The sequence below is a fragment of the Xenopus laevis genome, chromosome 4S, assembly GCF_017654675.1.
Source record: "Xenopus laevis strain J_2021 chromosome 4S, Xenopus_laevis_v10.1, whole genome shotgun sequence".
Taxonomy (NCBI): Eukaryota; Metazoa; Chordata; class Amphibia; order Anura; family Pipidae; genus Xenopus; species Xenopus laevis.
In genome coordinates, this window is record NC_054378.1 from 11830253 (window position 1) to 11843703 (window position 13451).

Below are 13451 nucleotides of genomic sequence, written 5' to 3' on the forward strand. Positions count from 1 at the left end.
TGCCGAATTCTGCTGGAGTAGCACTATTAACTGATGCGTTTTGAAAAAAACATGTTTTCTGATGACAGGATCCCTTTAAGGTATGAAGATACAAATTACAGAAAGATCGGTTATCCAGAAAACCGAGCATTCTGGATAACAGCTCCCATACTTGTACGATAATATTTGACATACAAAGACACTGTTATATTAGAGTCCTCTTTTTATACCCAATCAACAGGAAACGCACTCCCTTGTAGTATTCCAAGGGAAACAGAGGGGAAGCCAAGCACATTCCTCTGGAGTTTGGCCTGTAAAATGTTTATTCCAGAAAACCTACTGGGTTCATAGAGGATATTCTTGCTACATTTCTAGAATGGGCAGCTGGCAGCACCACGGATACTACCGATACTAAGGACGGCATTCAAAGCATGTATCTGCAAAACAACTGGCCCAACAGGCATGGTGCGCATTGCTCGGGGAGCATTAAGGCAGAAATACAGTGGCCAAAACTGTGGCATCCAACCAATCATATACAATGCTATGATTTCCTTTCTATTGTTCCACTTGGTTGTGTGGACAGCCTTAACAATCAGAACAGCGGGAAGCAGGGCCGATATCAGGTGGGAAAGCGGTGGGACCTGAGATAGAAAGGTGTGATTCACAGGGTTACAAAAGGGATTGAGATGGGTCTAAAGGTGGCCATAGACGTTACAATTACGATCTATCCCGGAACAGAGGTTTCCAAGAAAGATCATCTGTTTCAACACATACGTGTAGAGCTTAAAGGGATACGGTCATGGGAAAAAACATGTTTTTCAAAATGAATCAGTTAATAGTGCTGCTCCAGCAGAATTCGGCACTGAAATCCATTTCTCAAAAGAGCAAACAGATTTTTTTATATTCAATTTTGAAATCTGACATGGGGCTAGACATATTGTCAATTTCCCAGCTGCCCCCAGTCATGTGACTTGTGCTCTGATAAACTTCAATCACTCTTTACTGCTGTACTGCAAGTTGGAGTGATATCACCCCCCTCCCTTTCCCCCCCAGCAGCCAAACAAAAGAACAATGGGAAGGTAACCAGATAGCAGCTCCCTAACACACTATAACAGCTGCCTGGTAGATCTATTCTAAGAACAACACTCAATAGTAAAAACCCATGTCTCACTGAGACTCCTTCAGTTACATTGAGAAGGAAAAACAGCAGCCTGCCAGAAAGCATTTCTCTCCTAAAGTGCAGGCACAAGGCAGATGACCAGGGGCAGCTGGGAAATTGACAAAATGTCTAGCCCCATGTCAGATTTTAAAATTGAATATAAAAAAATCTGTTTGCTCTTTTCAGAAATGGATTTCAGTGCATAATTCTGCTGGAGCAGCACTATTAACTGATGTGTTTTGAAAAAAACATGTTTTCCGATGACAGTATCCCTTTAATCATCAGATATACAAGTAGAAACAATAGAATTCTACCTGTATCTAACGATTCAGCACCTTCAGGGTCAGTCCACACGAGCAGAAGGCAGTTCGGGGAGATTGCTGGGGTGACTAATCTCCCTGAATCTGCTCGTGTGGACTGACCCTCAAAGGCACCAGATAAAAATCTTCCGTCCAGCCCGATCAATGAGCCGACCGATATCCAGGTTTTCTGCCGATATCGGTCAACTCGTCTTCCACCATACACGCACCGAATAAGTAAACCAAAATTTGTTTTGTAAGATATTAACGGTGTTTATGGCCACCTTAACTGGGTTGTGACGATTGTGAAGGAAGATCTGGATTTTCTTATTCACTGGGACCACTTGTTGGGAGGAGGGCCCTGCTAATTTCATAAAGTTATGGAATCTCTTATGTGGACACTTATGCAATATGGGAAGGCCATCTCCCATGGAGCCCATTTTAAGTAAATAATTGTAATTTTTTTCCCCCAATAATTTCCTTTTTCACTGTAATAATAAACAGTACCTTGTACTTGATAGTAACTAAGCTTATGTCTAGGGCATTAGATGATCTGTGGCCACTTCAAGCATTTGCACCAACATCACTAATAAAGAAATATATATCCCTTATATGTACCTGCCCTATTCTAACTGACCTAAGTGCAAGTGTACTAACGAAGTTTTGTTAGGCAGAAACGAACGTAACGAAAGTGCGCTATAAATTAACGCTAGTGAAACTTTGCCAGAGTGGCGCAAAGTGTGGTGAAGCCTTTGCAGGCAAAAATCCACTCTTTAGTGAATTTGCCACATAGCCAGTTAGCACTATTGTCTATTTTTGTAGCCGTGACTGCTGCTAGTACCTCAGTGTGTCTTCACCCTAAAGCTGGCCATAGATACTTCCCCATCTCCCGACCTGCCATTAACCATTCAGATGAAATAAAGGAGTAAAAGAACAGATCAGTCGATGTTCTGCCCCTGACAGCAATCGTAATCGTACGAAAGTTATGTCCGACAAAGCTGGTGACAGTCTCAAACTGAAAATCGTACGATCGGCAATACGGCAGCCGACAGAAATCTTTTAACCTGTCCGATCGACCAGGGGATCTCCGTGGGACGAAAAATGTCGGGACTCTGCATAAAACGGTCCAAAAATCGTACAAATCCTCGATTCATACAATCGGATCTTTGAGTCTATGGTAATCTTAAGACTCATAGCACTTTATCTTTCTAATGCAGTGTCGCTTGAAAGCCTAACAGTCTCAGCTTACTCACCTAGTGAGCCTAAGGGTCTAAATACTTTATAATCTCAGCGATTGAGGTATTGAAGAGATGACTCCCATTTTGTTCATTTTCCTTCCAGCGGAAAATGAATGATGCGAAGCAAGATGGATCAAGAAATGAAAGGCCATCTGTCTTCCAGCACCACACACATTTTATTGGTGAATCACCTTTTTTTGGATGGCATTAGTAAAGCCCTGGCTCATGCTGACTCACTAATATACAGCAATGCCAAGTTAAGGCTAATTAAATGTTTTCATTTTTTTTTAATCAATAAACAATCCACCATCCCTTAATTATGTTCTCTGGCTACTTGAAAAAAAAGCAGTGCAGTAACAAATAATTATATAAATCTACTATTGACGTCTGAAGCACATGTCATAGTCTCTCAGTCACTGTGCAGGCAGAAAGATTAGTTACAAAGAACCCATGTACGCTTCAGTGCTTCTCATCGACACAACTTCCAAAAGATGATCAGTTAGTCCTCGCTAAGCAACGCATGGGAATATAAACCAGTAAGCCTGCTCAGAACCAGAGGAACAGGTTGCCGGGCTTGTCTCATTCCTGAAGAGCAAACAGGGAACGGGTAAAAAGGCGAATGCTGAAACCCCCGTGTCTTCTAGTTGGGAACAATGAAAACGGCGATTGGTTTGTAGGTTTAGTGAGCTCCATCTACAATCAGTTTGAGGCCGTGCAAACATTCTCTGTGGATATAACCCTGTTCTTTTGTAAAGCATGAGAAATAATTACAGTCTCCTGCTAGTAATGTCACACTTCATGGGCTGGTGTATGTGAAAGTCAAACTCATAGACGTCTATTGTATGTTACGACCTTGGCCCGGCAAGCACAATCAGACGGCTCTCACATTCGTATTCAAGTCTTTAGATGGGAGAACTACTGTACTGATCCACAGACAGATCATTCCCCACCCCCAAAGAATACAATTGCATATTGTGTATCTTGGGTGAACACTCCTCTGTGAAAAATGCACTGGCCCTGGTTATTTTTACGTCTAAGGCCAACGGCAGACTCCACCCAAACATCAAATTATTCCTTTAAAGGGGTTGAGCACCTTTGGGTAAACTTTTAGTATGATGTAGAGAGTGATATTCCGAGACAATTTGCAATTGGTTTTCATCTTTTATTATTTGAGGTTTTTGAGTTATTTATCGGTAGCGACTCAGTTTTCAATTTCAGCATTCTGGTTGCTGGGGTCCAAATTACCCTAGCAACCATGCATTGATTGTAATAAGACTCTTAAATATGAATAGAAGAAGACCCACACAGAAAGATGCAATAAAAAGTAGCTATAACCATACATTTGTAGCCTTACAGGGCATGTGTTTTTGAGATGACCCCCATTTGAAAGCTGCAAAGTCAGAAGAAGAAGGAAAATAATTTGAAACAAATATAGAAAATAAATAATACATTACCAATTGAAAAGTTGCTTACAATTGGCCATTCTATAACATACTAATAGTTCAATTAAAGGTGAACCACGAGGACCAGTAACAGCAAACATTTTCTAAAGAAAATTCATTAGTATGTTACGAAAAAAAAAGACGCCAACACTTACTAATATTTAAAGTCGCTAAGTCTTTATTAAGAAATAACTTACCGAAACTCAGCTTGTGCTCCTCTTCAGAAAAGGCGATCGGTGATCCATCGTGTGGCACTCGATTTTTCCTCCCTGACTTCCTTATAGGAGATAGCCAGGGAGGAGAAATCGAGCACCGCACTTATGGATTGTCACCCTGTCGCCGTTTTTTTGTAGCATGCTAACAATTTTTTTTTAGAAAATTTTTGCTTTTACTGGTCCTTTATGGGTCAAAATTAGCCCCCAGTGGCAGACGTTGCATTACTGGGACAATCTGATGAAGCTGGACCATCTTAACTCATCCACAAAGAAACTGGTTGGGGGAAGAGCCATGCAGATCGTTTAGTCTGTTTTAAATTTATAGATGTTCTCCTTGTCTATGCAGAGGGTGAAACAGAGTTATAACAAAACATTATACCCCTTAAACCTGTAGGTGCCAAGTCAAGTAAAAAAAAAAGGCCACATGAAAATGTGGCAGGCACAAAACTTTGGATAGAAGTCTTAAACCTTATATAGACATTTTGTGGCTAGACAGCAAAATATGGGGGGGGGGTTAACTATACTCAACCAGAATACAAGTACAGCTCAAGAGCACCTATGAGTTTTTGAAGTGTTTGAGGAATGCGATGGGAAAAACCCATTAGCATTCCAAAAGACGTGGAGCAATCACTAAAGACACAGAGCACACACTAATATCCATTCATCTGAAGTGAAAGTCAAGGATCAGATGATAATGGGGGGGCCTTGGAGGATGCAATGGTAGAGGACCACATCAATGTGCTGATGCGGTCCTCAACAGACAGGACTTGAAGTCGTCTGCACTTGGATAGGAAACTTGCTAAAGGTTCGGATACAGAGGGTGGTTGTTAATGGTACATTCTCTGCTTGGAGTAAGGTTCTTAGTGGGGTCCCTCAGGGCTCGGTATTGGGATCTTGACAAACTGGCAATCTGGGCAGCTAAGTGGCAGCATTGAGATTCAATGTTGATAAATATAAAGTCAGGCACCTGGGATGTAAAAATATCCACTTATACCCTTAATGGGACTGCACTAGGCAAATGTGTTATAGAAAAGGACCTTGGAGTCCTTGTAGATGATAAACTTGGCTGTACCAAGCAATGCCAGTCAGCAGCATCAAGGGCAAATAAAGTCTTGAGTTGTATTAAAAGGGGCATTGATTCACAGAAGGAGAATAGAGCACTGGTAATGCCCCATCTAGAATATGCCGTACAATTTTGGTCTCCAGCGCTCAAACAGGACATTATTAAATTAGAGAGGGTACAGAGAAGGGCAACTAAGCTGGTAAAAGGTATGGAAAAACTTAGCTATGAGGAAAGACTGGCCAAATTTAGGATGTTCACGCTGGAGAAGAGGCGCTTAAGGGGTGATATGATAACTATGTATAAATATATAAGGGGATCATATAATAATCTCTCTAATGCTTTATTTACCTGTAGGTCTTTCCAGCTGACACAAGGTCGCCCATTCCAATTAGAAGAAAAGAGGTTCTGCCAATATATTCGGAAGGGGTTTTTACAGTAAGAGCTGTTAAGATGTTGAATTCTCTCTCTGTATCAGTGTACATAAAAATATAAAAGAGAGCAGCTCCTACTGTCAGTTGGTACCTTTGAGCAAAGCACAAGTAGCAGATGCATTCCATAAGGAAAATAACATAGGAAGGGGGAAAATAATAAATCAAAAGTTCCAACAATCGGCCAAATTTTAATAGAAGTCTTTCTAAAAGGCACAGGAATCCCTTAAGGCTATGTAGACATGGTTAATATGTAGCCAAACAGTTAATAATGGGACTTTAAGGCTTCCTTAAATGAACAGTAGTTATCCCCATGTGAAACAATGCAATTGTGCCCAGTTACAGCCAGCCCATATGACCTAACAATAAATTAGGGGGTCTTTGAAATAAAAGCAAACCCAAGGATATGGATGGGTTACTTCACCGATCCACCAAACCATACCCCTTTTACATGATTAGGTTGATGAGAATTTTGTGATTATAAAAAAAAAAGAACCCTAGAATCCAACTCTCCCGGTTTATGATTGTGAACTTAAAATGAAAAATAATTTAAAACATAGGCACATTTTTATAAATATACACACACAAATACATCTGTGGGACACAGTCTATAAAATCAAGACAACATGGTTCCTAGGATTGCAAACTGTTTTTCCAGCTCCACATTACAGTTTTAGAACACAACACCACATTGCAATTAAAGGCAAATAATTATTGTATAATTTGAGGTTACTTTCATTTTGTGTACAGAGGTGTAGGTTATCCTGCACAGACAGACTCACTTCTTTAGAATATAAGAAGCAGGAGAATAATTCAAATGAAAACTATAAAGAAAAAGAAATTAGCACAGGTTATACGATCAGAGTATTCTAGACTATGCTAAAATGACCTTAAAGGGGTTGTTCACCTTTCAACACTTTTTTTCAGTTCAGTTGGTTTCAGATAGTTCACCATTGCTTTTTCCAATTACTTTGTATGTGATCTAAGTTGATACATTTAGGGGCAGATCTATCAAGGGTCGAATTAAAAATTCAAATTAGAAAATTTGAATTTTGAGGGTTTTTTTATAATCAAAACTGTCAAATTCAACTAGGGAGTTATTTCGAAATTCATAGGAGTTTAGGGGAGTTTTTAAAAACTCACATGAATTTGAAATTTGATAAATGTGCCTCCCCGTTGTTACATTTCTTATCTTTGTCCCTGCCGAGCAGAATCCCTGAATGTTATCACAGGCAGGCCCAGACTGGCAATCTGTGGGTTCTGGCAAATGCCAAAGAGGCTGCTATAAGGTCCCATAGAAAGTCAGTATTTAGTGGGCTGGTGAGGGCTGTTTGGGCCTCTATCTGGGCTGTTTGGGCCTCTATCTGGGCAGATTGGGCCTCTATCTGGGCAGATTGGGCCTCTATCTGGGCAGATTGGGCCTCTATCTGGGCAGATTGGGCCTCTATCTGGGCAGATTGGGCCTCTATCTGGGCAGATTGGGCCTCTATCTGGGCAGATTGGGCCTCTATCTGGGCAGATTGGGCCTCTATCTGGGCAGATTGGGCCTCTATCTGGGCAGATTGGGCCTCTATCTGGGCAGATTGGGCCTCTATCTGGGCAGATTGGGCCTCTATCTGGGCTGATTGGGCCTCTATCTGGGTTGATTGGGCCTCTATTTGGGCTGATTGGGCCTCTATCTGGGCTGATTGGGCCTCTGTGTAACTGAAATGCCAGGGCCTATTTTAATTCTCAGTCGGGACCTGATTACAGGCAGCTGTTAGAATTGATACAATATTTGCCAATACTCCAGAGATGCTGCTGAGAAATACATCAACTAAATGTTGCAAAATTGTAACAGTTTAGAGTCTGCACCTGAATTACTAAACTGCCTGACTCAAACAACAGAGACAAGGGGACATTAAACTTCAAACTTAGATTTTGGAAAAACAGTAAAAACTAAAAGATGGAAAGTGTAAAAAGTCTTTATTTCTTGTGAACAAACTGAAACTAACTGAACTGAAAAAAAGTGTTTGGAAAGTGAACAACCCCTTTAAAGTTGATCTTTTTTGTTATGTGCTGCAGTTAGTCTAAGAATTAACTCAAAACTAAAGGAAAACAATTGAAGAAAAGGACATTGCATGTGCCAGTTTGCTCCATCTCAAGCTTCATGCCTGGGCCCTACCTGCAGATAAATATCCATCATCTTGTCAGACAGATGTCTGATACTCAGGTACAACATATGCAGTGCAGATGTATAGACAAGAATCATTACTGATACTGGCTGTCTAGCTTAATTTAAGTAAAGGTGGGCCATACACAGAGAGATCCGCTCGTTTGGCGATGTTGCCAAACGAGCGGATCTCTCCCCGATATGCCCACCTTGAGGTGGGCAATATCGGGCTGATCCGATCGTGGGGCCCTAGCTAAAGGTGGCTTTACGGGCGGTCAGATCGCAGGACCGCATCAACGAACAGATGCGGCCACGATCCAACTGGATTTTTAGTCCCATCCAATCGAGTTCTGGACGACTTTCGGCCAGATCTCAATCGGGGAAGCCCGTTGGGGGTCCCATACACTGGCCAATAAGCTGCCGACTCGGTCTGTCGGCAGCTTTTATCGGCCCGTGTATGGCCACCTTAAGAAACCGGTATCTCAAAACTATACGGAGCGCATTTTAGGACATCATCATCAGAACACACACTCCTGTATGTGCTCTGTAAAGAAGAAGTATGCAGACTTGTCACTTATTCTACTCACTAATCTGGAGAAACTGCAGTCACACCTCTGTGCTGCCCACATTTGCTGTTGCAATCTCCCCCCTCGTGGCTCATTCCTCAGCTCTCCCTCCTCCGTCTTCAGCCCTCCCTCATCGGCCCTCCCTCCTCAGCTAGCAGCCTGGCTTACGAGCTGAGGTCTGAGCACGAACATCGGAGGGCTGAGGAGTGTAGGCTGAGAGCTGAGGAGGGAGGGCTGAAGACTTTTTTAATGAGGGCTGAGGACCGAGCCATGAGGGGGGAGATTGCAACAGCAAATGTGGGCAGCACAGAGGTGTGACTGCAGTTTCATTGGATAAGTGAGTAGAGTCTGAGTAGAGTAGAGTCTGCATACTTCTTCTATACATGCAGGAGTGTGTGTTCTCATGATGATGTCCTAAAATGCATTCCGTACCACTATCTGAATCCAGGCATTCGGCCCCCTGGAATAAACATCAGATTTGGGCATTACTGCATCAATAGCCAAAAAGAAAAGTTAACCTGGGGTCAGATGGCAGGTCGCCCGACAGGACCCGTTCAGGATTATAGTTTTAATCCATTTGCCATGCCCAGGAAACAGAATCATTCACCAATAACTGCTAAACAAACACCTTGTAAATACAGTAAATTGCACGTCTGCACTCCAGATAGAAAAAATTGAAAAGCGCTTCATCTGACATACACGGAGCAGCATTAGATAGACTTCAGTATCAAAACAATTGAGCCAATTACTGACCATAATGATGAAATACTTCAATAACAAATCAAAATTGCAAAAACAAAAGAAAACATTTACGTAGGGCAAGCAACCAAATGATTTTTAAAAAATGAAGACCAACAGCAAACTGGCTAACAATATCATGGTCTGCATCATAGAAAAAGTTTATTCAAAGGGGTTGCTCACCTCGGAGTTAACTTTTACTGTGCTATAGATATTCTGAGACAGTTTGCAATTGGTTTTCCTTTTAATCACTCCTGGTTTTTTTTTATATCTAGCTTTTTAGGTCAGCAGCTCGAGTTTGCAATTTCAGCAATCTAGTTGCTAGGGTCCAAATTACCATAGCAACATGCACTGATTTGAATAAGACGGCCTGAATAGAAAGAGGAGTAATAAAAACTAGCAGTAACAATACATTTTGTATCCTTACAGAGCATTTGTTTTTTAGATGGGGTCAGTGACCCCCATTTGAAAGCTGGAAAAAATCAGAAGATAAAAGGCAAATAAGTCAAAACCTATAAAAAAGAAATAATGAAGTCCAATTGAAAGGTTGCTTACAAAAATCCATTCTATAACATAGTAAAAGTTAACCCTTCCAGGTGCAAAGGCTCATAACATATTGAACGAAAATGTTGTTGAAATCACAAAGATAAAATAACGGTGTCAAAAGGAAACCGGACACATTTGTACCATCCAGGGACCCTTCTTCAGAAAAATGCTGCCATGTAATAGTGAAATAAGGCAACTGTAGTAACAGATCAGAATAAGGAATAGGTGAGAAGGGCAGCATGCGAGGAGAGGTGGGGCAGAACTATCACAGATAAGGTTGCAGGCAGAATCATAGGGAGTGGTGTAGGCAGGAGTATAAGGTAAACTTTCAGATAAAATGACTGGCAAAACTGTCAGTAAAGGGCAGTTACATGGAGGGAGAAGAGTGTAGACTGTTTATTAGGGTAAGAGCAGTATTATCCATATTATTACCATGGAAAGGGCTTTAAGCAGAATTATCCCAGCACAAGTGGATTTACTAGAGCAGTGCTGTCCAACTTTTTACGTGTGGTGGGCCAATTATCTGATATTACATGTTGGTCAGTGCCAAATTAAATGGAAACGATGACGCAAGGCTCTTGGACATGCAGGGGGATAACACTGGAGTGTCAACTTGTTACATATTCCTGTGCTAAAAAACAGATGGATCAAATATGGGAAGGTTACACATAGATTTATTAGCAAAAGGGCAAATTGCTGCAGAAAGAATGCCGCTATAATGACTAGGAAGAACAAAAGTATTTGAGAATGAAAAGAGCAGGGAAGTAAATGTATAAAGAAAAGTGCAGATTTACTAGGGTTAAGGACAGAATTACTCAAGGAAGGGTGCAGAGAAAACTACCAGTCGAAGTCTGGGGGAAAGTGTACACAGCATTGTGAGTGGAACAAATGACACCCTTATTCTTCACCGGCATGAGGGTTTCAAAGCAGAAACACCAGGGACACATCACATCAAATGCAACCAGTACCACATGGCGAGGACAGAACCATTAAAGCACCAGCAGATACAAAGAGAAGGGTACAGACTGAGCTGCTAGAGGAACTGAAACATTACTGTGCATCCAGAGCTACCAGAGATACACTGAATCTGTACAGTACAGGCTGAAACACAGGGGGAGGACAATTAGAGCACATGCAGAGTTACAAGAGGAAGGAGAGAATTAAGAGTGCAGGTGGAATTACAAGGAAAAAGAAGGGAAACAGAGTGCAGGTAGAGTTACAAGAAGCAGAATAGATCTCTAGCGTGCAGGTAGATTGACATGAGGAAGGAGGGAATCATAAGAGTGCTGGCATAGTGTCATAAAGCAGGGGAATCAGAGTGTTGACAGAATGACATGAGGAAAAAGAGAAACATTAGGTTGTAGGTAGTGTGACACAAACAGGTGGAATTGAATGTATACAGAATGGCAGAGGACAGAGTGACAGGTGAGTTACAAAGTTACAAGAGGCCAGATAGATTGATAGAGTGCAGAAAGAGCGACAAGGGTGGATCAGAGTGCGGGCAGAGTAACAGGAACCGAGAGGGAGGGGAATCAGAGTGCAGACAGAAATGTCAAGATGAAGGGGGGTATTAAAGTGTTGGCAGAGTTATCATTGGGTGTGAGGGGTCATTAGCGTGCAGGCGGAATGAAAAGAGGTGGGGGGTGATGAGAGTGCTGGCGAGATATATATATATATATATATATATATATATATATATATATATATATATATATATATATATATATATATATATATATATATATATATATATATATATATATATATATATATATATATAAACATATGGACAACACCACCTTCCATTAAGCTGCAAAGCTTCCCCAGTGCATGGAGAAACAGTGTATTTGTAGAGAAAGAAATCACCAGCATCAAATAAGCAGTATATTGTGTTGCATGTAAAACCAACATTTTGGTCCGTATTGGGGATGTTGGTTTTACATGCAACACAATATACTGCTTACTTGATGCATATATATATATATATATCTACTACAAAAAGGTCCACACTCTCAATAATTTTTGGACATTGTACCCAGGCAAATTCAAATAACTGTATCGAGAGTGCTGGCCAGGCCTGGACTGGCAATCTGTGGGTTCTGCCAAATGCCAGAGGGGCTGCTATAAGGTGCCATAGAAAGTCAGTATTTAGTGGGCTGGTGGGAGCTGTTTGGGCCTCTTTATGGGCTGATTGGGCCTCTGTGTACCTGAAATGCCAGGGCCTATTTTAATTCTCAGTCCGGACCTGGTGCTGGCAACCATTGGCCAGGTAAGGAACCAACAGGGGGGCAGACAGAAGTATTTGGAGGGTTGTAACAGGGAATGATGTGACACATAAGGAAGTAGAATGAACTACTCAAAGTATAACAATGTGTGGGATTATACAAAAGTACTTGAAGCTGGGCATCATGGGAATTAGTCACATCAAGTACCTGAGGGTGCAACACTAAAGGAAGGGGAGGGGCGAAAAGAAGGAACCATAAAGGAAGGGTTCACCCAGAACTACTTGGAGGGGACACGGAAGGAACCATTTGTGGGGAGGCAGAAGTACTTGGAGGGGTCACGGAAGGAACCATTTGTGGGGAGGCAGAAGTACTCGGGGGGGACAAGGAGGAAGGAACCATTTGTGGGGAGGCAGAAGTACTCGGGGGGACATGGAGGAAGGAGGCAGACTGAACTGCCTGCAGAGGAATACATGAAGGAACCATAAATAAAGGTGCAAAGGAAAGTACTTGGAGTAGTGTGAAGAAAAGCACAAGCAGAATTGTAAGAGGGAGCGGGAGGGCAGGGGGCCGAGTGGAGCCATCATTCTGTGAGGAGGAAGATTAGAGATCATGACCATGGCAAGAGATGGCACGAGAAGGAGACTACAGACGAAAACATGAAGATAACATGAAACCCCATTCGTCCCAGTCCTACCACAGACCCCTCCGACCCCGCCTCGAAATACTGTCGGGTGTTACAAGCACCCCACGTGCCTTACCTCAGCCCCGAGCCACTCAGCTCCGTATCCCTCTTCTCACAACTGACACAAGCCCAGGCCCTCAAGCTTCGCACCCCTCCCTCTGCCGGCAGCCTCGGACCAGAGCTTTGCGTCTATTGGTCGCTTTCACCAACGTCACGCAACAGCCAAGCAGCCCCGCCTTGCGATTGGTGGACCCTTAGCAGCGACAATGGGAGAGTGAAGGGGAGGGATGTGTTTGAGACTCACCCATCACTGGGGGACCTGGCGGGAGGCTTATGATGGGAGTGAAGGATGCCGGGTAGTATATGCCAGAAGTGGTCCTGATGGGAAGTGAGTGCTTAGCTAACATAGATAGCAAAAGAATGCTGAGGTACCCAAGTACCGAGTACCCAACAGGAAACTGAAATTCATGTCAGAGACCTGTCAAAGTGGATGTTGCAAAGGTTACAGTGAGAGGGTGGTGCTGGGGTGCCCATAAAGTACAACATGTCACATTAGCAAAGGAATCTTGTAAAGACTAATGGCAACTTTCTGCGAATATGTGTGACCCGCAAATGGATTTGACTAGAGCGCAAAGGGTTGTGGGAATGTCTTATGTGCAAAGGCTTCTGGGAAAGACCAGGGACCATTGTCAATGTTGTGTGACAGGAATGTAGCGCAA

General features: G+C 42.3%; 1 protein-coding gene across 5 annotated transcripts in view; it reads right to left on the minus strand.

Moving 5' to 3' along the window:
- The window catches only part of far1.S (fatty acyl-CoA reductase 1 S homeolog), a 57483-nt gene extending 44411 nt beyond the window's left edge, over positions 1 to 13072 (minus strand). Inside the window, exon 1 of one of the 5 annotated variants that reach the window (XM_041591258.1) lies at positions 12809 to 13072. The gene's annotated coding sequence lies outside the window, so the exon portion shown is untranslated. 5 annotated transcript variants of the gene reach the window in all.
- Between the last annotated feature and the right edge of the window lie 379 nt (positions 13073 to 13451).